The sequence below is a fragment of the Mustela nigripes genome, chromosome 1, assembly GCF_022355385.1.
Source record: "Mustela nigripes isolate SB6536 chromosome 1, MUSNIG.SB6536, whole genome shotgun sequence".
Classification (NCBI taxonomy): domain Eukaryota; kingdom Metazoa; phylum Chordata; class Mammalia; order Carnivora; family Mustelidae; genus Mustela; species Mustela nigripes.
The window spans coordinates 259,537,156-259,552,937 of NC_081557.1; the positions used below are offsets into that span (position 1 = coordinate 259,537,156).

Here is a 15,782-nt window from a genome sequence, read left to right on the forward strand (position 1 = left end):
ACTTTGAAAAATGAATTTCTTTAAAGAAATTTATCATTTATACTCAATAATTAATAAGTTCATGTTTTCATATTTAATAGAACTTTTGCATTTGTAAAGAACCTCTAATCCAAGAAAAATTGTAGCATTTTCCCCATAATTGGTGTATGTATATTTGTGCATGCTTACATATGTGTGTTACTTTAAAAGTTCAAACCTTAAATTCCATTATGTTGGAATCTTTAGGGAGGGGTGTTTGTGTGTGTGTGTCAGCGTGTGTGACAAAAGAAGAATGCAAAGACAGATCTGTCTGGATAGCTCTGGGCAAGCTACAACTTCTGTGAGCCTCAGTTTTCTCATTTTTCAAATTGTAATACTAGAACCTTTCCAAGGCACAAGCTTGTAAGAAGCCAATAGCAAAATCAGTGGAAAGACTTCTTAAATTACAAAACATACAAATGTTAATAGTTATTATTCAAGATGTTCCAAGAAAGAAAAGAGGCTAAGGCAATTCTTGATCCCAGAAGTTATGGTCAGATTTCCTTTCTGAACAAATGGAAATTGGATATGGAAACCTTCCTGTAAGAAATACAGAATATAGCTTTGCCCCGACTTTCACGTCTTTTTTAACAAAATGTACAAATTTTCCTAACTGACCACATGTTTAGATCTTAGGACAAGAGAGAATATAATTCTTTTTGTACTGTTTGTTATTGAATAAGCCATGTTTATGGTACCTAGCTCCTAGGGAAAAAAACAAAAAGAGCAAGAGAGAAATGGTATATCTGCCCACCACCACCTGCTATTTTTAGATTGGCTAGGAAGCCCTATTTGGCTGCCTTTGCCCATCTCATTTGGCAACTCTTGAGCCTGCATCATTCAGAGATATAAGAAGCTTAGAAGGTGGAAAACTGGATTTCTTTGATTTTCCAGACGTCATTGCTGAAAACACATATCACCACAAGCAATTTGAAGGACATTGGCTGTAAGTAAAACACTAAGTGTTTTCATTTAGTGAGATGGGCTTATGCAATACAAAAGACACGATGTATTTCCACCTTTTTGCCTTAGTGGGGGGTGAGGAAGGGATGAACCTTCTGTCCTGATTGGATTTATATTCATTATCAAAAGAAATATTAATTTAGAAAAAGATGCATATAGTGAGCATGCATGCACACCAAGTATATATTTGCTCACACATTTTTTATGGCTTTTTAGAATAAAATCCTTGGAAAAGAAAGGGAAACAATATGAATGCCAAGAAAAGAAACACAGAAACAATCCTGGAAATGACAGACACTAAGATAATTTGAAAGCTAAATAAATAGCAGGTAAATGGAGATACCTTATTTTCCATCTTCATGGATGAAGGGATGTAATATTATAGTCACGGATGAATTTTTAAAGAGTATACATGTCGGCGTTTTATAGATAACAAAATTTAACCTATAGTTTCTATGAAGTGCTTTGTAACATTTCTGTTGTTGGGTTTAATAATTTACCAAAAGCTCTATTAAAAGTCAGGTTACGTATGTATGTAGTTTTTCTCTTGCCTATATTATTTTATAGCTTTGGCACGAACTTTCCTTCAATTGTTAAACTTTTCTTTAATTGTTAAATTATCATTTTCCTATAACTGGATAATTTTACTAAATGAGTTAATAATGGTCAAGAAAGTGCTTAGTAAATGTTTTCTATTATAGTTATATCAGCATTTTAATATCTGTACAACTTTTAATAAAACTTATAACAAAATTAATTTAATGCTTGTCCTATTGCAAGCTATTTTAATTATTTTACAGAACTTCACATTTAAGAGGAAATTCACTTTCTCATAGCAGTTTCAAAGTTGATTATTTTCCTCCATTTCCAAAAGAGTTTGAGGAAAGCATGTATTGCAGGCTCAGTTTTACCGGTAATGTAAAATAATTTTGCCTGGTAGGAAAAGCTGTGGACATATTGTTCTGTTTAAATCTGTCATTATGAAATCAGTGGCATATAAAGAAGAATCAATTTACAATGACTTAAATTCAAAGATAAAATTTTTCTACAGCTTTAACTTATGTGTAAAGGAAGTTCAGGGAGCATTTGTAAATTGATTTATTGTTTTCCAAGGACCTTTAGTACTTTGTCATTAAATCATCACAATAACTGCGAAATAAATAGTAGTGTTGCCTTTTATAGATAAGATAGAGGAACCTTTCCAGGGCTCACAGAGGTCCCAATTTGTATGCGACAAAGCCAGGATTTAAAGAGACTGGATGACTGGGAAGTGTTCTGTAGAAAGGGTGCCTACATGATGTCTTTGCACCAGAAGGGATCTTGTAAAAGATACTGGGGGTCCTTTCAAATGCACATTTCTGTGACTTTTATAGTTTTAGGGAGTTTTACTTTTATAGTTTTTATAGTTTTAGGGAGAACGCAGGATGGTGTAGAGGAAGCACACAGGAAGACCTGAATTGACTATACCCTGGCCTTCAGCAAGTAACTAGCCTCTCTGAACCTCAATTCCTTACCTGCAAAACAGGAAATTTGTATTATAACTTACAGTATTATTGAAAAGACGAAGTGAGATAATGTAGAAAAGGGCCAGGCACTTAATTATGTCATGGTGGAGCTATTGTTAATATGTATAAATCCAAATACAATAGTCCTTCCAACATCACAGTTGCTACCTTGCCCATTAGTGCCATGCCTTTGAAGGGGAGTACAGTGCTACTTAGCAGCTATTTTGGGCGAATGAGGCAAATGAATGGAGAATTAGTTGTAGATGTTAAGAGCAGAGAAGAGGATTGCGTAGAATGGAACCCATGGATATATTTTGATGTGGAAACCAAAACCACAAGTAAAGCAATGCAGATAGAAGGAAGAACACTGCAGGAGTAAGACATAGTTCACAACCTAGTCTGGTGGGAAGAAAGAGTATGAGAATCGTTTGGCTAATTCCTGGGCACACCGTTTGAGGACCAGCCATGTGCCAGAGAAGCCTCCAGCAACCTCTGTGGTTCAGGGAAACGGAAAGTTCCAGCAGTGGAATGGAATGGCTCACATTGGACATGAGCTTCATAGTCTGATAGACATAGGTTAAAATTCTGGCTGTGCTACTTGCTGCCTGTCTGATTTTAGACAAATTATTCGACATCCCCTGTCTCTTGTAAAAGGAGGATGGTAAATCTTGTTTCATGGAGTTGTTTCAAAGACTATATAAGATATATATGTAAAGTGTTCACTTTATTTTTTGTTTTGTTTATTGCTTCCTCTGCCAACAATAATTTAAGATCTCTATGGGTAGGACCTTCATTTTGCCTTTGTACCTGCTGTGTGCATATAATAGCAGACCCTCAGATAAAGTCTAAATAAACGAACTCATCAGTATCTGCATATAACAAGCCCATGGCCCTCACTGAATGATGTGAAGAAAGTATTCCCAAACTGCAGTGGCATTTATAAGATTTTTGACATGGTCTATCCTTGTCTAAATTTTTACGACATTTATTGCCCAACCAGAATCTATTACATTCATGGTCCAATTATGATTAATATTTAATCACATAGTATTTTGTTGCATAATCTTTTGTATGTTTTATTTTTCTAATTGGATTATTGAACTCGTGGAGAGTGATACGTGTTTCTCACCATTCAATCTGATATGTTTATAGTATCAGTAGTTTGGAATAAGGATATAAGTTGTGAATTATTGAGCCACATAACCAGGAATTTATGCTTAATAATGTGATCGGTTGTGGTAGGATTTTGGCTGAAAATGAAAACAAGTTTTCTCCGGTGGTCTGCAATGGGTGTTTATCAGATGATAGGCTGAAAGACGTGATGTCTGTGGACAAGGAAAGGACAGAAAAATTTATATAGAAGTGTTTATGTTCTAATCCCAGGACAAAGAGTACATGTTGGTAGGTATTTTGAGGTATTTTTTGACCAAAGTGGTATCTCTTGCTCCTGGGTCTTTGCATGTGTCTTTGCGTGGTATCTCTTGCTCCTGGGTCTTTGCATGTGTCTTTGCGTAGAAAATTGCCCATACTCCTTTTTCTCCATTTGCTAATTCCTATTCGTCTTTCAGTTTTTAGCTCAATTACATTTTCTCCAAGGAGCCTCCATAGTACAAACCTGAGTCTGGATTACGTGTCTCTCTTCTGTGTCCTCTTAGTACCCTACACTTTCCCTATTAACAATACATAGAAAATTATATTGTAATTTTCAGTTTGTGCCCATCACTACTAGATGACAACTCCATGAAGATAGGAGTTCTATATGTCTTATTCACAATTAAACCCTAGCACAGTGTCTATTAATGACTACTTATTGACTAAATGAATGAAAAATGACTAAAGGAAATGGAGAAAACCTCAAAATAATAGCTATCATTTATTGGATGCCTGTTAAGTGATCAGGCCTCTCTTTAGGTTAATGTTTAATCCTTGCAACAGCCCAGATGGGGCATTTGAGTTCAGAGAACTTAGCATGGTCAAAGTGATATTGCTCAGATTTGAACCAGGATCTTTTTACTTCTGAGCCTCTGTTGTTCCCACTTGGTAATGCTGCTTCTCTCATAGCTTACATTTGTATAAACTGTTACATGCAAAGCCATGATTTTCAAATGAAATATTCTAGATCCAGGTTCAGTTCCCTTTCCATAATTCAAAGGTGTAAGATCTTTACAGAAATGGTTAGATGATGAAAATACAAAAACTGATCCTGAGTTTTTGATTCATAAATAATAGAAACAACTTCAAGTTGATGTATATTTTAGCAGGGCTACACTAAATTCTGTTTTCCTTGTCATTTCTTTTTTTCCTAAAAGAGAAAAAGGAAGTTGGAAATAATTGTTACTAATATTACCACGTTCTTTCTTCTCTTTGAAATCTGATTATTTCCTGACCTTCTCTTGCTATGAGCTCAGAATTCATGGGACCCTTATGAAAGGTACTATTGCTAACGGACATTATGGTGCCGTTGGGTGAATCTGACGCAGCTCCTTCTGACAGCAGCCCTCCGTCTCACAGCACTTTGTTTTGCAGCGACTTTGCTTATCCCACACCCCCAGATTGTGGCTTCTGGTAGGAGGGAGTTTAGTGGGTTTGCCCTGGAGGTTATTGACTTTGGCCATCCTTGGCCTATGACTTTTCTTTGCTCTTTACCCTTCCACCAAAAGTTACTTCTGTCGAGAAGTGAGGGGAATGAGAAGAGGGTAGTGGGGATTATTGTATTTTTGACAGAAACAAGCAGAGACCCAGAACTAAAGCAAATCGCAACACCTTCCAAAGTGGAGAGAACTTCCATATATGCAAAAGAAGAAAATTCAGTGTGAAAAAGAATTCAGCTTTCTTTTCTTAGTCCTGCTCGAGTGTTTGGCAGCTGCCTCTGGGCAGCAGGGCAATTGCAAATTCAAAATCTCAGAAAGGAAATTAAAATTTTTAAACAGCATTTAAAAAAAATCATTAAAAGATTATAGTTTTCTAAACCCACAATTAAACAAAATTTTGTCAGAATCTCTTAACAAAATATTAGATTTAAATGAAGGCTTTAAAACCAATTACAAATTTGAAAATAAATTGCCCTAAAGCAAATATAATCTTAACATATAACTTGATTATCAGCTACTTTGTTCTGCCCTGTACTGTTCTGTAAATGTTTGATGAAGCCACAGTTCACTATTTGCTTTTTTTTTGATCTCTCCGTCAGCTAAATATATTTGTGTTTCTGTTTTCCTTGTGACTTTGCATTTGTACTACCTGGCATTGGAATTTTGCTGAATGATGAGTTTTATTCTTTATGGGAGAGAGAGAGAAATGTGGAGAACCCATGTCCAAGTAGCTTGTGGTTTCATGGAAGGAGATTTCAGGCTACTTTTAAAAGGTTGGGGTATAGTTTATGTACGGTAAGCCTGTAAGTTTTTGTTTTTTAAGGATTTTTATTTTATTTATTTGACAGATGGAGATCACAAGTAGGCAGGGAGACAGGCAGAGAGAGGAGGAAGCAGGCTCCCTGCTGAGCAGAGAGCCCGATGCGGGGCTCGATCCCAGAACCTTGGGATCATGACCTGAGCCGAAGGCAGTGGCTTTAACCCACTGAGCCCCCCAGGCGCCCCAAGCCTGTAAGTTTTAAACAAACATTTTAAAGTATGTATACATGCAAATAACCACCAATCATCAAAATAGAGAATATTTTCAGTACTTCGGAAGGTTCCCAGATGAGCCCTCCCTGACCTACTACTCCCTGACCTACCTACTCCTAAAGATAGTGGCTATTCTGATTTCCATCACCATAAATGAGTTTTGTCAGGACTGCTGTTTTTAACAGTGCTCTTCATGGAAGACACCATGAATAAGAATGATTGATACAAAGTTTGGGAATTGGAAGTAAGTTCAAATTCCTTGGGATGACATATATAATAGTTGTGGTTATCCATTACTTTTTAAAAATGGAAATTTCCAACTTTTTCCCCTCAATTCCACATTGGTCAGACAGAATTTTCCCTTAGTTATTCATCTCTATGTAGGATGTCCAAGGTCACCACATTGAGTTCCACTTCTTCTTCAAGGGACATTTTAAGACTATCCAGGTTGGTAAGATAGTTACTATTTATAGACAAATTGGGGGGTGCACACTAAGAATAACTTATCACTGAGTCCTTTTCTTTATGTTCCTGGACCTAAAAAGTTCCCACTCATCCTTTGAAAGGGCCTCCAGTCCTGGACCACATCCAGGTCCGTTTTCCATCTCTGCTTGCCCTCTCTTTGTATCTCTTCAGGAGCATACATCTATTGTCTCATGCATACATCTATTGTCTCATACCTAATCTATTGGTTTTGGGGTCTCTGCTTCTGCAGAGAATGGAGATCCTTCCTTATCAGTACATATAGATTTGTCTTACTCTTCAAAGTTTGCATAAGACTGCATTATATGGATATATCCCATTTGTTCCAATATTTTGATATTTTAAGTAATGCTGCATAAATACCTTTGGACATGTCTTTTCTCACATGTATCAAATATATGGGATAAAATCCTAGAAGGATTTCTGAGTCAAAGATACATATACACTTAAAATTTAATAGTACCAAATTGCTCTCAATAGAGCTGGTACCATTTTATACTCCCACCAGCAACACATGTTACTTTTTATCCATGTTGAAAATCTGTTGCATGTGTGTGCTTTTTAATTTTGCTTATAGCATTTTTGTCTTGCAGAAATTTAAAACTTTTATGTATTTGAATTTATTGTTTTTTTAATGATTTCCCAGTTTTGTGTTATATCTAGTAGGACTCTACCTACTCTATTAAAAAAGTCTTTCTTGTTTCTAGAGCTTTTTTAAAGATTAAAACTTTAATGTACCAAAAGTTTATTTTCATATAAAAGATACGACATACATTTTTGAAATAGATGACTAACCTAGTTGTTCCTAAACCATTTACTTGGTAATCTTTTCTCCCAGTGATGTGCATGTTACCTTTATACTAAATCCTCTATTATATTTATGTCTGTTTCTAGACCTTTTATTCTGTTTAATTCATTTGTCATTCAGTGGCATCATGCTATTTTAATTGAAGTTTCAAAATAAAAATGAATATAGTAGACTTGTTCCCCTTTTATTATTAATTTTATATTTTTAAACATAAAAATAGATCTAAAGCCTTGTGGCTTTTTCCTTTATCCACGTGTACTTTAAACGCACTTAGCTATTTTTCCAACAAAAATTCTGATGGTATTTTCATTGGGATTGTATTAAATCTATATATTTTTAAGTTTGGGAGAATTGCTATCTTCATGATGTTCAATCTTCCTAATCATGAGCTTACTATTCATTTTCATGTGTTAAAGGTCGTTGTTTGTACTCCTTGGTGGTGTTTCAAAATTTCCTTCATAGTTCTCATTTTTTGTCAAATATATTCCCAAGTATTTTGCCATCTTTTGCTTTAATATAAATGGGATTTATCTTCCTTTACATTTTTAAACTGGTTGTTGTTTGTATTAATAGATAGGAAGGGACGCCTGGGTGGCTCAGTGGGTTAAGCAGCTGCCTTCGGCTCAGGTCATGATCCCAGCGTCCTGGGATCGAGTCCCACATTGGGCTCCTTGCTCGGCAGGGAGCCTGCTTCTCCCTCTGACTCTGCCTTCCACTCTGTCTGCCTGTGCTCGCTCTCTCTCTCTGACAAATAAATAAATAAAATCTTAAAAAAAATAGATAGGAAGACGACGTGGGTACATTTGTAACTGGTCACATTGCTGAATTCTTTTAGTTGTAATTGGTTCCCCAACCCCATGCCTTTATGTTGAAACAGTTGATATACTAAGTCTATGAATCTACAAATTGTGATGTTTACCTCCTCATTTGCTATTTTGAAATCTAGTTTCTATTGGTGGATTTCACCGGCTACTGTCTCCTCCAAAACAATGTTAGATAATAAGGGTGAGAGTGATCATCTTTAAGCTAACATATTTGAATTTATGTAAGGTGAAATCTGCAAGGCTTTAAATATATTTCCTTAAACTCACCAAGGAGAATATGTCTTTAGAGAAGAAATGACATGAAGTCAAAATGCTTCCTGAAAGGATTCTTCACGGGTTTGAATCTTTTCCGTGAAACCTTCCGTGACCACCTATGTAAAACGGCTCATTCCGTAACCCCCAGGCCCTCTTACTCTCCTTCCTGGCTTCCGTTTCTCCGTAGCATTTATCACAATTTTCCAAGCTATGTATTTCACTTATTTAAATTTTATAAAGTGTGTTTCTCTCCACTGGAAGCAATCACAGGGCTTTTTACCTTTTTCTGTTTGCTGCTGTATGTCCAGCACCTAGAAAACGACCTGGCACACAGTATTGCTCAGCAAATACCTCATAGATGAAGCTTCCTAAGAAAATCCAGGAAGGGTGCAAGAAGAGAGATTTGCTTGCCTCGGATTAGATTTCAGTGTAGAATAGGAACTAAGTACCTGAAGAAGTGGAGGGATTTAAAAGTGCTTGGTGACATCATCACATTTTAAATTTCCCTTACATTGTCTTTTTCCCCGTAGTGATGAACAAACAGTAAATGGAGTCTTCATATCCCAGCAAGTCTGGGACGAATAGGACCAGGTGTGCTAGGCTGTGACTTGAAGCGGCAGGAGTTCCCATGTAGCTCCTTGACTGACATCCATCCGGAAGGAAAAAATATTCTTCCTCTCTTTTGCAGCAATGACCACGAAAGCATCTCACTAGAAAGAGAATTCACCAGGAGGACTTGAGCTGCAATGCAATCTTAAGACGGCTCCAAACAGATGTACTTTTGTACCCAACTTGCCATTAAAATTAAACACAGTAAAAGGTCTTTCTTTCGCTAAAGTAGTGAGAGACTTCATACGTAAAGGAGACCATTTAGGTCCAAGATGTAACTATGATTAATAAGAGAAATGAAGGGTTGGGGCGCCTGGGTGGCTCAGTGGGTTAAAGCCTCTGCCTTCGGCTCAGGTCATGATCCCAGAGTCCTGGGATCGAGTCCCTGCTTCCCCCTTCTCTCTCTGCCTGCCTCTGCCGACTTGTGATCTTTCTCTCTTTCAAATAAATAAATAAAATCTAAAATTAAAAAAAAGATTGTAAGAGAAAGGGAAGGAAGAGAGGGAGGGGGGGGAGGAAAGAAGGGGATAAATCTGTGAGATGTAAACAAATTAGCTGATGAAATTTTGTGCAAGTTCTGTTGGAAAATTGTTCAGTAGCTTCAATGTGGAAAAATGAGCTTCTCAGAAGTGTCTGCTAAAAATACAGCAACTGGAAAGCTGAGGTTACTGCGAGCAGCACATTTGCCTGGTCGGTGCTCGGTAGTTGTTTGCTCTAAGTTCCAGCTCTGGTGTCGTGTCTGTGCCTTCAAGTTTGCTCTCCGCAGGACGAGGATCAACCTGAACCTGAAGGGCATGTAACAAAGCTCGATTCAGAAGCAGAATTTGGGGATCTCTAGCTCGGAGATGCTCTTCACGTTTGTGCTATTATTAGCACCATGATTAGGCTGAATTTAGACTAGCATTTCTGTTTCACCTGATGGGAAAATAGGAGGTTACTGCATTTAGACTGAAGGAAATCACGAACCTCACCCTGCTATTAGCAGTGTTTTCAGATAAAAAATTGCAAGAGCCCCATGTTATGATCTTGGAGCAGACTTCCAAGCAGGCGGATGCTCATCAGGTCTCGTCTCTTCCCTCCTTGGCACTGGGATTCGTGTCATGTAGTCAGTCCTTTCCTGCCTTGCGCTGCATCCCAGCTAGAAGCGAGGGGCTGACCTCTTCAGGGGCGTTCAGGAAGGGTAATCCGGTCTTCTGTCTCTCATTTCAGTCGGAGGCAAGAGACAAGACCTCACCACTCCATGACCTCCACCTTCCCGTCTTATGGCCTCTCTCCCTTGCTCATTCGCAGCAGACTAGCCCCGGCTATTTCTTGACCATGTCAAGCAGGTGCTTGTCGCAGAGACTTGGCCCTTGCTAGTTGGCCTTGCTGGGGATGATTTCCCCTCACATCTCTCCGCGGCACCCTCCAGCAAGTCCTCGGGTCTCTGCTCAAATACCATCTCAAAACTGGCGCCATCTGACTGACCCTTCTAGTAGGATTCTCTTCCCCTTGTTTGTTTCTCACTGTTCCCTTTGACTTGCTTTATGTTTGCTTCTTATCTCTAACCCAACGGCCAAATTACCTATTTATGTGTATCTCTCTCTTCCACTAGAACGTAAGCTCCACGAGAGCACGGACTTGTTTTGCTGTGTTCTCGGTGCTCACAACGGTATCTGGAAAACGAAGCAGATGCTTGATAAATATTGGCCGAATGAATAAAAGAATCAGCTTTAGTCCTTGGTCCTTCAGCGTGTAGGTGTCCCCCTGTGATATACTGAATTCTTCTGGGGCACGTGGAAGTGTATTTGTCATTCAGCATTAGTCATTTATTTTTATAGAGTATCTTATTAATTAAACTTAAACAAAGTAAAGGTAATTTGGGGTATGTGTGAAGGTTTTATATGAAGTTGATTAATGAAATTTGGTCCTGGACTTTTCAAAGTACATACTTTTAATGCTGGTTTCTATCTTTTTCTACTCATCACACTCTCCTGTTAGGTAGACAAAGATAAGGACCAAAATAAGAAATACACTCAACTCTTCATTTTCCACCCCAATGGACACCCTACTTGCTGGGACTATTTTGCTTGTGTTTGTTTTTATACTTTCCCTGAGTTCAAGAGGATCAATGTTTTGGTTCAGAAAGTTTGGCTATCGGCCACATAGGAGGAAAATATATATAAGAAAAAAATGGGCTTTATAGCCGACAGCTTTGTTGTTATCTGCTCAGCTTAGCGATGCCTAAGAATTTGAAAGCAAGGTTTGCCGTGGATCGTGCCCCTCTTATTCTTTCTACTACTGCACGTCCTTGGTTTCTTGCAACAAAAATAGATAATTAAGAGTTTTCTCTACAATAGCAGACAAAAGAATTACTACCCTGCAAATATATCTAATGACTAAATATGCATTATTTAGAAGAATCAGTACAAATATATTTATGTTAACCAAGTATGTGTCCCAGGAAAATCCATGTTCAGATAGAATAGGTCTTCTTTTCATCCCATTATTTGGAAAATCTTGATAAGGAAAATAAGATTCTATAAGAAACTACAGGAACTTAAGGAAAAAAGGATGTATTCTTTTTTTTTTTTAAGATTTAATTTATTTATTTGACAGAAATCACAAGTAGGCAGAGAGGCAGGCAGGGGTGGGTTGGGGGGGAAGCAGGCTCTCCGCTGAGCAGAGAGCCTGATTCAGGGCTTGATCCCAGGACTCTGGGATCATGACCTGAGCCGAAGGCAGAGGCTCTAACCCACTGAGCCACCCAGGTGCCCCAAAAAGGACATATTCTGTGTAGAAAAGATAGCAGTGAGTGTGAAAGACAATATGGAGGATCCTCAGAAAGTTAAAAATAGAACTACCCTACAATAGGGCAATTGTACTACCAGGTGTTTACCCAAAGAGTACAAAAATACTAATCCAAAGAGATACATGCACCCTGAAGTTTATAGCATCGTTAACTACAATAGCCAAATTATGGAAAGAGCCCAAATGTCCTTGACTGATTAATGGATGAAGAAGAAATAGTGTGTGTATAAACACACACTCACAAGCGCACACACACACATATATATATGTATGTATGATGGAATATTACTCAGCAATAAAAAGAATGAGATCTCGCCATTTACAATGATGTGGATGGAGCTAGAGAGGATTATATTAAGTGAAATAAGTCAATCAGAGGGGCACCTGGGCGGCTCAGTCCACGAAAACAGCGACCTTTGGCTCAGGTCCTGAGATTAAACCCTGTGTTGGGTCCCCTGCCCAGTGGGAGCCTGCTTCTCCCTCTCCCTGTGCATTGTCCTAGCTTGTGCACACTCTCTCTCTCTCAAATAAATAAATAAATAAATAAATAAATAAATAAAATCTCTTTTAAAAAAAGAAATAAGTCAGAGAAAGACGAATACGGTATGATTTCACTTAATACGGAATTCAAGAAACAAAATAAACGATCATAGGAGAAAACAAAGATAATTTTAAAATCTCAGATAATTTGTATATAATAACATTTCTCACCTCTCTGAGCTTACTTACAGTTCAAAAGTCTTTTTATTCTATACTTTGTATTAACTATTTCCACAGAACTTGTTTTTTCCCCCCCGTTTGTATTTTTTTTTTTTTTTTAAGATTTATTTATTTTAGGGGAAGAGAGAGAAAGCACAGGCTGGGAGGAACCAGGGGAGAGGGAGAGAGTCTCAAGCTGACTCTGCGTATCCCACGACCCTGAGATCATGACCTGAGCCAAAACCAAGAGTTGGGTTCTCAGCTGACTCTGCCACCCAGGGGCCACCCCCACATTTTATGTTTTGGCCTGACTTTCATAGTGGAGACGGTCCTTAAATGTTCGGTGATTCTTGGTTGTTGATGCGTATTTAGAAGAGAGTTACAGAGAACATGACGAGAAGCTCTGCAGACTTCTCACTGCTCTTACCGGACAGGGACCCAACTGTTCTGTCGGGGAGCTCAGAAATGCCAACCGCTGTCGTTCCCTCAGAGAAGAATTTCCAACCTCCCGCTGAGACCACGTGCTGTCAGCGTTCTGGAAACTGAATGGAGGAAGGAGTCCTGCCTTTCATAGTTCGGCATGTGGATTTTCATTTAATCCCTCATTCCCGTGCACAGCTGAGACACAGCAGTTGTAACATCTCAAGTTAGTAACCACGTCTTCGGTCAAGGAGGGCCCTAAAGACATGGGTTGAGGAAGGGCATCTTGGGCTCTTCCTAGTAAAGACTCAGTTAATCTTTCTGTTTCAGCCATACTGCAGGACAAATGCAAGATTAGTGGGGCACACACGTGTACCAGGTAGGGTCTCTCCTTTTAGAAAAAGGATGCAGTTAGTTCCTGGGCTTTGGAAGAGGCTGTGTGAAAGACAGAACTTCACTGACTTCACTTTTCAGGTTTACCTTCACAGGCAGCAGGGCCTCCAGTTTTGGAATGTTCTGGGCGGTGAGCTGAACGGGTTTCCGCAGCTACTCCAATCTCTGCTCAGCCAGATCGGGTTCACTTGCACAGGAGCTTTCTACCGCCAGTTATTTTGTTTCCCTCTGTCTTCTGTTATTTTTCCATCGTTGTCTTTTTTCTTGTGCATTTTTAGGAGCAGGTAAATAAAAACTCGAGTGTTGAATTTGTCAGGTTTCCCCAGAGTGTCCATGAACTCACTGTGGAGTTGGAAGAAATCTCAGAAACCACCTGGCTCAGGGCTGCTTAACCTGGATTTTAAGGAGCTTCGTGAACCTTCTCTGTTCCAACTGCACGCAACATTTTGTATGGAAGTGTTTGCGTTCATTTTTCTGGGGTGGAGACGGCATCTGTAACGTTTGCCAGAATCTCCAAACTGAACATCCCTTGATAGTCACGGTTGGCGAAACTGGTTAGGAGTGGTGAATGTCAGACGTCTCGTTGATTCTGTGTGTCTGACAATAAAAAAAACCTTGATTCTTGGTAGACAGGTCACCGAAGGGAAGAATGTTTCAGGCGAAGAGCTTTCTGACTCTGGTTTTCCTCAGCGCGCTCTCTGGTGTATGAATATGGACACACGTAGGATCTTCGCTCAGGCCTGATGGAACGCCTTCTCCCTCTTTAATGACAGTTTTGTCCTCCCTGGTAAGGAAGAGTCACTTTTCTTGATGGAATGATGCCCAGGGTTATGAATAAATTAGGGAGATTTCACCTTGCTCCTTAACTTTCTTTATCGTAGCTTTGGCCATTCTGGGAGGTCTTCGTCTAGGGATCCCCTGAATTCACAAGGCCTCTAGGAGGCTACCTGCATGGCCATCGGGCAGCCTGTGTAGCCGTGACTCCTCTTAAAGGAGTAAGAGCTCCAGGCAGCCTGGAGTTGGTGGGAAGGGGTGATGTCGGGGCACATCGAGGCGTTCTTCATTCAGCTCGTGCTCTGTCTGAGAGCTAGGGAGAGCCTGAAAATGAAACCTCAAAGGGGTATTTTCATGAAAACCTCTGGAACATTGGAAAATCAAAAGCATTGCTGCTTTGGGCTTGTATAACACTTGAACACTGAAATCATGAAGAGTTATTCCCTACTTTGGCGGAACTGTGACGCAATGTGTATTTTTCAACGGCTTCAGGGTATTTCTACAGCAAGGGTGAGAGTCTCAGAGGGCTTGGCCGTCATCATAGGCAACCAGGAAAGCAGGAAAACAGTGTTTGTTGTTTGGAAGCTGAGAGAATCGTGATCATCATTGCTTATGAGATAGCTCCTGGGGAGGTGAGGGGGCATTTGGGGTGTTAAAATGTGTAGACATTCCTATCGCAAGCCGCCTCATTGGTTGAGGCAGGGGAAACACGAGACACCTGCTACGTGTTAGGAGACCTATTAATGAAGGGAAGGGATATGTCTTTTTATGTTTTGACTTTCAGGTATGCTGTTTCATTAAAAAATCTGTAGTCAGAATGATCTCCAAGTCTCACTGAACCTTCAAGTCCTAAAACGATAGGATTAAGATTTCACCAAAAGGATTATGTGATTTGCATGTGGATCATATCCCACAGGGCTGAAGCTGCCTATAAGCCGTCACATGGCATTACGGGAGAGAGACACCTCTGTGGACACTCTCTAAGTCTTCACTCGAGCCGGTAGGAAGGTGTGGAGCGTGAGGACTGTGGGGCTGCGTCCCCCACAACATATAAATGCTGATGATCCGCTCTCCTTCTGAGGTGATGCCAACACCAGCCCTCTCTGGGGGGGATTAATATATTGATTGGCTCTCTGGATGGCAGTGACCTTCCCAGTGGGAGAAGTCTGGCTAATCCCTTAGTTTCTCTGACAGCAGGTCCGGAAGGATCCTGTTGCCAGGAATCGAAGGTAGTTGTTACCTTGACAGCAGGACAGCAGCATGCTTGCGTCTCTCCTGGTCCCCATGTGATCCTTTGCTGTGACGCTTGTGTGTTTATACCTGTGCAAGACTCAGGAAGGTGGAGACAGCCCACGTGTGTCCCATATGCCCTTTTCGGGAGGCTGGGCCCGCTGGGGTCAGTGCGCGCTCTCTCTCTGCTGCTCACGCAGTCATCAACAGATGGGACCGCTTAGCCAGAGGGGCATCTCTCAGGGCGGACAGCATGCCTCCTGAGATGGGCAGAGGGCTGGGTAAGTAGGCGTCCTTACACTCTCAGCAAACCAGCTAGCGATCACGCGTCTCAGCATCGGGCTCGTGGAAGACCATGACCGTCTTCCCTTTCAGAGTGGCCACATGT

General features: G+C 39.9%; 1 protein-coding gene across 1 annotated transcript in view; it reads left to right on the forward strand.

Annotated features, from left to right (window-relative positions):
* Positions 1–861: 861 nt before the first annotated feature.
* SLC4A4 (solute carrier family 4 member 4) overlaps positions 862–15,782 on the forward strand; it is a 457,437-nt gene continuing 442,516 nt past the window's right edge. The window contains exon 1 of the mRNA XM_059385129.1: positions 862–964. The gene's annotated coding sequence lies outside the window, so the exon portion shown is untranslated. The remainder of the gene's footprint in view (positions 965–15,782) is intronic.